Genomic DNA, 6,642 nt, shown 5'->3' with positions numbered 1-6,642 from the left:
GATATCTTTAATTTTATAAAGTCCAGAGTATTCCTTGTTTTTCTTTGTAGATTGCCTTTTTGTGTTGTGTGTTAAAACTCCAAAGCTCATGATCTACATGACCAAACTCAAGCTCATGTCAATTGTCTTCTACGTTTGCTTCCATAATTTTGAATAGTTTTGTATTTAAATTTTGTCTGTGAATAACTTTGAGTGAATTTGGTGTAAGTTGTAAAGTTTGCATCTATGTTCATTGCATTCCAAATGGTTTCCAACTTGTTGGAGTTATGGGGTGTCCAGTTTTCCCAGCACTGCTTACGTGGGGACTGTCCTTCCCCTCGGTGTGTCCTTGGCCCCTTTGTCATAAATTAACTGACCCCATCCGTGCGTGTTGAATTCTGGGCTCTCTGTCCGGTTCCTCTGGTCCCTGCGCCTGTTTCTGTTCCAATTCCACACTGTTTCGGCGACTGTAGCTTTTCAACAGTGTGTGAAGTCAAGTAGGGAGATGCCTCCAGCCTCTCCTCCTTTCTCAGTTAATTGTTCCCTGTTTTCTGAAAACTTTTGGGATATTTGTCTCCATTTCAGTTTGAATTTCCACGGTTTAACAGATTCAGCAGTTCCGCCAGCAGGGGGCGCTGTCTCCAGTGACCGACCACTTCCCGCACCGACCACAGGGTGGCGCTGAGCCCGCCTCTCTGACCCACAGCGCACGCGCGTTCCCCGCCGACTCGGCTCTGAGCGCAGCTGAGGGGAGTTGTGTCTCCTCAGGTACCGCTGGGGCTGCGGCTGGGACGCTGGGCTCAGCGTCTCTGCTGACAGGAGCTCGGTCTCCTCAGGACTCGTTGGGGTTTCGGCTTCAGGACAACGTGGGGCTGCTTCCTCGCTGACGGGAGCTGGGTTTCCTGAGGACGCAGGCGACGCCGGCGGATAAGGTGAGGAGACGGTGAGGAAAAGTGGGGAGAAGTTTCCTGGGGGCGACTGACGGCTGAGGGGGCCCGTCTTCGTGCGACCCGGAAGGGCTTGGCGTGCAAAGCTGGGTTTTCGGTCAGGCTGGTGCGCGGTGGAGCCGCGTGGGTTGTGGGGTGTGCAGTCTTCCCCGCACCGTTTACCGTGGGGCTGCCCTTCCGCTCGGTGTGTCCGTGGCCCCCTCGTCGTGAATTAACGGCGCCCCCGTGCGGGGTGGGTTCTGGGCTCTGCGTCCCGTCCCTCTGGTCTGTGCGCCTGTTTTGAGCCCGTTCCGCACTGTTTTGGTGGCTGTAGCTTCGCCATGTAGTGTGAAGTCAGGGAGGGAGGTGCCTCCGGCCCGTTCTCCTTCCTCAGGGTCGCCTTGGCTCTTCGGGGTCCTTTGTGGCTCCACACGCGCCTTAGGAGGATTTGCTCTGTTTCTGTGGAAAATACCATGGCGTTTCGGGAGGGCCTGCGCTCACCGCGCACCGCTCTGGGTAGAAGGCGTATTCTAACAACGTTCATTCTTCCGTTCCCTGAGAACAGGGTATCTTTCCATTTATTCGTGTGTCTTGTTCAATTTCTGCATCAACGTCTTAAAGTTTTCAGTGTGCAGGTCTTTCACCTCCTTGGTTAACTCTATTCCCAGGTATTTTGTTCTTTTTGATGCATTTGTAAATAGGGTTGCTTTCTTTCTCTTTCTGATGGTTCATTATTAGTGTTTAGAAATGCAACTGATTTCTGTGTATTGATTTTGCAACTTTACTGAATTGATTTATTAGTTCTAATAGCTTTTTTGTGGAATGAAGTGGAAAATTGGAATTCCAAAATCCCACTGTTTCTACCATATCCAGGTCGTCCACAACACGGAGGACAGCGGCTCCTAATGTAACCTTCCCACAGTGCCTCTAAGTGACATGTGGACTTTGGGTGAACTGGACCTGGGTAAAGCTTGGCTGCTCTATGGAAGCTTGATGTTTTCTCTGCTTTTCGGACATGCTATCGACATGGTGTTTTGAAAAGTAATTTACTTTCCAGTAATTTCAAACAGACAAATTTACACACATAAAACAAGTCTTGTATCTTGACTAAGTATATTCCTAAATATTGACGTTGACATTATTTACAGTGGAATTGTTACCATAAATGCTTTTTCAGGTTATTTATTGCTAGTGTATACATATATAAGATAGATTTTTGTGAATTGATATTTTGTTCTATAACTTTGCTGCATTAGTTGACTAGCTCAAATAATTTTTTGTTCATTATAGGTAGTTATATATATAAAATGATGTGATCTGTGTTCTGTGAAGAGACACAGTTTGAATTTTTCCATTCACACGTGGATGCTTTTTATTTCTTTCCTCAAGATTCTGGGTAGGACTTCCGGCATCCTATTGAGTAACAATGATGAAGACCAGCTTCCTGGCCTCGTTCCTGATTTCAGGAGTAAATCTTTCAGTCTTTAACATTGAGCATGGTGTTTGCTGTGGCTTTTTGTACTACTCTTTTCCATATTGAGCAAATTTCCTTTTACTCCTGCTTTCTTGAGTGTTTGTATCATGAAATAACACTGGTTTTTTATTTTTCTAATTTTTTAAATTTATTTATTTTTGGCTGTGTTGGGTCTTCGTTGCTAAGCACGGGCTTTGTCTAGTTGCGGCGAGCGGGGGGCCACTCTTCGTTGCGGTGCGCGCGCTTCTCACTGTGGTGGCCTCTCTTGTTGCGGAGCACGGGCCCTAGGCACGCAGGCTTCAGCAGTTGTGGCACACGGGCTTCAGCAGTTGTGGTGCGCAGGCTTAGTTGCTCCGCGGCATGTGGGATCTTCCCAGACCAGGGCTCGAACCCGTGTCCCCTGCATTGGCAGGCGGATTCTTAACCACTGCGCCACCAGGGAAGCCCCTAACACTGGTTTTTGATTGTAGCTTTTTCTGCATTAATTGATATGATCATGTGTTTTACTTCACACTTTTATTGTGGTTTATTACATTGCTTAAATTTAATATGTTGAACAACCTGAAATTTCTGGTGTAGAGATACTTGCTTATGGCATTATCCATTTAATGTTTTTCTGGTTTCATGTTGCTATTATTTTGTGATAGATGTTTACATTCATCTTTATAAGGTATCCTGGGGTAGTTTTCTTTTTCAAGATGTAGTTGTATAATCTGATTAGACTTGGCTTGGTGTAAGTGGTTTGGAGGGTTAGCATTAGGGCTGGGGCTGTGTTATGGCTTATGGCTACTGTTATGGTTTACGTCTTATGGTTATGTTTACAGTTATGACTTATTTATGCCTGTGGTTAATGAATACATTTTATGGTTTATGGTTTTGGTTATGGTTGTGGTTTTGTTTATTGCTTGAGGTTTATGGTTTTGGTCTCAGTGTGTTAGGGTCCTGTGTTAGAGTGGGTGTTAGGACATGGGCGAGAATTAGGGTACAGGTAGGATACGGGTAGAGTATGGGTTAGGGTAAGGTACAGGTTTAGGGTACGGGTTAGGGCTAAGGTTAGGTCAGGGCTTAGGGTCAGGATCAGAGTTTAGGGTTAGAGTCAATGTCAGGATTAGCATCAAGGTTGAGCTAGGCCATTGTTTTCTGCTCCTCCAGTCCTGGATTCTGATTGATAGATGAATGAAATGTCTGCTCTTGTCCCTCGCTGTTTCAAATTGAACTCAACCTCAGTCCAGTGTTCTTAGGGCCTCAGAGGTCATGCAGGGTTTCCCTACACCCTCCCTCCTGGGAAGGGTAATGCAGGGCTCACGTGGGCAGGCCCCTCCCCGGGTATGGAGCTCACCTGGGCAGGCACCCAGCAGCCCACGGGGCTCACGTGGGCAGGCCCCTCCCCGGGTATGGAGCTCACCTGGGCAGGCACCCAGCAGCCCACGGGGCTCACGTGGTCAGGCCCCTCCCCGGGTATGGAGCTCACCTGGGCAGGCACCCAGCAGCCCCCGGGGCTCTCGTGGTCAGGCCCCTCCCTGGATATGGAGCTCACGTGGGCAGGCACCCGGCAGGGCTGGGCACACAGGAACCGTGCACGTAGCCCTCATTGCAGAGCACCCCCAGCCCACCTGTTGGTCAGAGCTGACACAGAGCACCTCAGAGCAGGATCCGAACTAACAAACAGCAGCTCCGACAGGTCTGTGATCCTGGGCTTCACTCTGTGTGGCCTCCCTCCACTGGGTCTTCCAGAGGCTTCCATTGCAGCCGGGGCACCAGGCCTCTGTCTCCACCCAACACCCCTCATCTCCCTGACTTCTGGATTCCTCTTGTGAGGAGAGGGTCTTTTTGAAATTGTCTCCCACTCATGGACCAGACAAAATGATTAGAAAACAAGCCAGGGCTGCCGCCCCTTATCTATCCTGACTCTCGGGACCCCACACCTGTTCCTTGGACCTGGCGGGTGCAGCAAGGCCCATGTTCTGCACCTCTGAGTCCCTGATGGGCACGGATTGGCTGAGCTGGGAAGCCTGACCCTGCCGGCCAGCCCTCCCCAGGTGTGCCTGGGTTGAGGTCAATATAAACACCCCCTCCAGGCAGCAAGAGCCCCTGCAGCTGTGCCTGACGCCATATGCTCTGCCCCGTCAGCAGTCTCGGGGCTGGGCTGGTGGGAGGGAGTAGGGCCCACGGCTTTGTGGGTGGCCGGGTCTGAGCGGGGTTCTGCTGGACTTTCTGCAGGAGTTGCTGGGCTGCCACCTGCTAAAGAAGAGGATGTGTCACTAGTACCTGCCGTTGGAATTTCTCCCTGGTAGAGGTGAGGAAAGAAAAAAGCAGTGGGGGCCGGGACAGAAGGGGTACCTCAGGCAGGGAAATGGAACGCTTCCAGAAGAGTGCCTGGGGCCAGGACCATCCTGGCTGGCCTGCAGGCACCAAGTCGGCCTGCGTGTTGTCACTGGTGTGATTCCAAGCCCCTTCCTCTAGGCTTTCAAGTCCTTGCACACATTCAGGTGTTTTACCTGGGAAGGGTGGGAAAAGTTCAGCAGCAGCTGGCCTGGGGCTCAGCTCACGTTTACTCGGAGACGCCTGGGCACGGTCCCCCAGCTTTGCAATGACGACGCTCCTGGCGGGGGGGCTGCTGGCTGCATGGGAGACGATTCCCCACCTGTGACCAACTTCAGAATTGTTTACCACTGGAGCAAGTGTCCTGATAGGGTTTTCCTCTGTGTAACTAGTGGGTCCTTAATTAGCAATGTGAACAGTGATATCAGAAGTCCTGAATCAGGATGGAAATACTTATCCCCAACATGCACAGGCGTAAAAACCTGGGGAGGCCGTGTGCAGCCGGCACCCTTAGGGACGGGCTTCCGACTGACCCCTCAACGTTCTGGTGTCCAGCCACTGCTTTAGGATTTCTGGGGCCCAATGCTGACTCTAAGGGTTCTGCAATCCAGCCTCTGTCGGCCTTTAGTGAGACCCCCACTTCTAGCATCCTACAGAGCAGGGTCTGTGTGACTGTTCTGTGGCTTCTGTAACAAATGACCACAAGGTGGGTGGTTTAAAACAACAGGAATTGATCCTCCTCCAGTCCTGGAGACCAGACATCTGAGATCAAGGTGTTGCAGGGCGAAAGTCTCTCCAAAGGCTCCAGGATAGGGTTCTTCCTGCCTTTTCCAGCTTCTGGGGGCTCCAGGCGTCCCCAGGCTTGAGGCTGCATCCCTCCCGTCTCTGCCTTCGTCGTCACATGGCTTCTGCTCTGTGTCTGTGCCTCTCCTCTGTTGTCTCTCATAAGGACCCTCTCAATTGGATTGGGGGCCACCCTAACCCAAGATGACCTCACCTCGAGATCCTTAACTGCATATACAAAGACCCTTTTCCCGGACATGGTCCTGTTCACGTGTTCTGGGGGGACACATCTTTTGGGGCCAGTGTTCAACCCATTACCTGTGTATAAAATAACCCTCATTTTAGGAGATTACCAAGGTCCCGTATAGACTGGCACAGACAGCAGCCATGTGGGTGAGGGTCTGGGGAGAATGAGGGCCCTGGAATCACCTGGAAGGGATGAAGTCCTGGCTGCATTAGGTGAGCTCTTCCACCACGGGCCCCGTGGAAACAGCCACTCCAGTCTGTCCGTGGAAAGGGACCCAGTGCCGAGTCCAGAAGTGGTTACCTTGCAAAGCTGGCTCTTTTGGGATTTCGTCATCAGTAGCATCATGTAACCAGTAACTACGGGCTTGGAGGAGTCACTCTCTGGCACATGATGACAGCACTAGTCACTTTAGGCTCATCAAGCCTAGAATAGGAATGTTTGAAGGAGAAGAGTTTGGGAGATTGAAAAGCTTGGTTGTCAAGGAAACTGAGCAGGTTTGTCAAGGTTGTCAAGGAAACTTCCTCAAACTGAAGGCAGGGCTGGGAGAGCTGAACTCCAGGGATCTTGTAAAGGGGCTGCTCTGAAGCACCATCACCTGAGAGGTGGTCTCACCATGAGCTGGGGTTTAAGAAAAGTGTGATGAGATTAAGCCTTTCTGTGACAGCTGGGGAGGGGTTTGTAAAGCACCTTGGCTTTTAAGGCAAATGTTTGTTGCTGGAACAAAGTGTCTCCCAAAACTGGGCTGAAGCTCAAGATGTCTGTGTCCCCTTCTTGTGAGAGTCCAGGGCAGGTGGGTGTCAGGTGCCAGGCCCTGTCCCCCTTGTTTCTCTTCCCTGCTTCCAGGTGAGGGCTCCAACCAGCAGGGTGGGGTGACCAGGTGGGCATCATGCCCTCCGTCCTAGGATGCAGGA

General features: G+C 51.0%; 1 long non-coding RNA gene across 2 annotated transcripts in view; it reads left to right on the top strand.

Annotated features, from left to right (window-relative positions):
• Window positions 1-720: 720 nt before the first annotated feature.
• LOC132355557 (uncharacterized) overlaps window positions 721-6,642 on the top strand; it is a 35,923-nt gene continuing 30,001 nt past the window's right edge. For both annotated transcript variants that reach the window (XR_009499657.1, XR_009499656.1), the window contains exon 1: window positions 721-911. This is a non-coding gene — a long non-coding RNA (uncharacterized LOC132355557). The remainder of the gene's footprint in view (window positions 912-6,642) is intronic.

Source organism: Balaenoptera ricei, chromosome 20 (genome assembly GCF_028023285.1).
Source record: "Balaenoptera ricei isolate mBalRic1 chromosome 20, mBalRic1.hap2, whole genome shotgun sequence".
In the NCBI taxonomy this organism is placed as follows: domain Eukaryota; kingdom Metazoa; phylum Chordata; class Mammalia; order Artiodactyla; family Balaenopteridae; genus Balaenoptera; species Balaenoptera ricei.
This window is presented reverse-complemented; position numbering and strand designations above follow the sequence as displayed.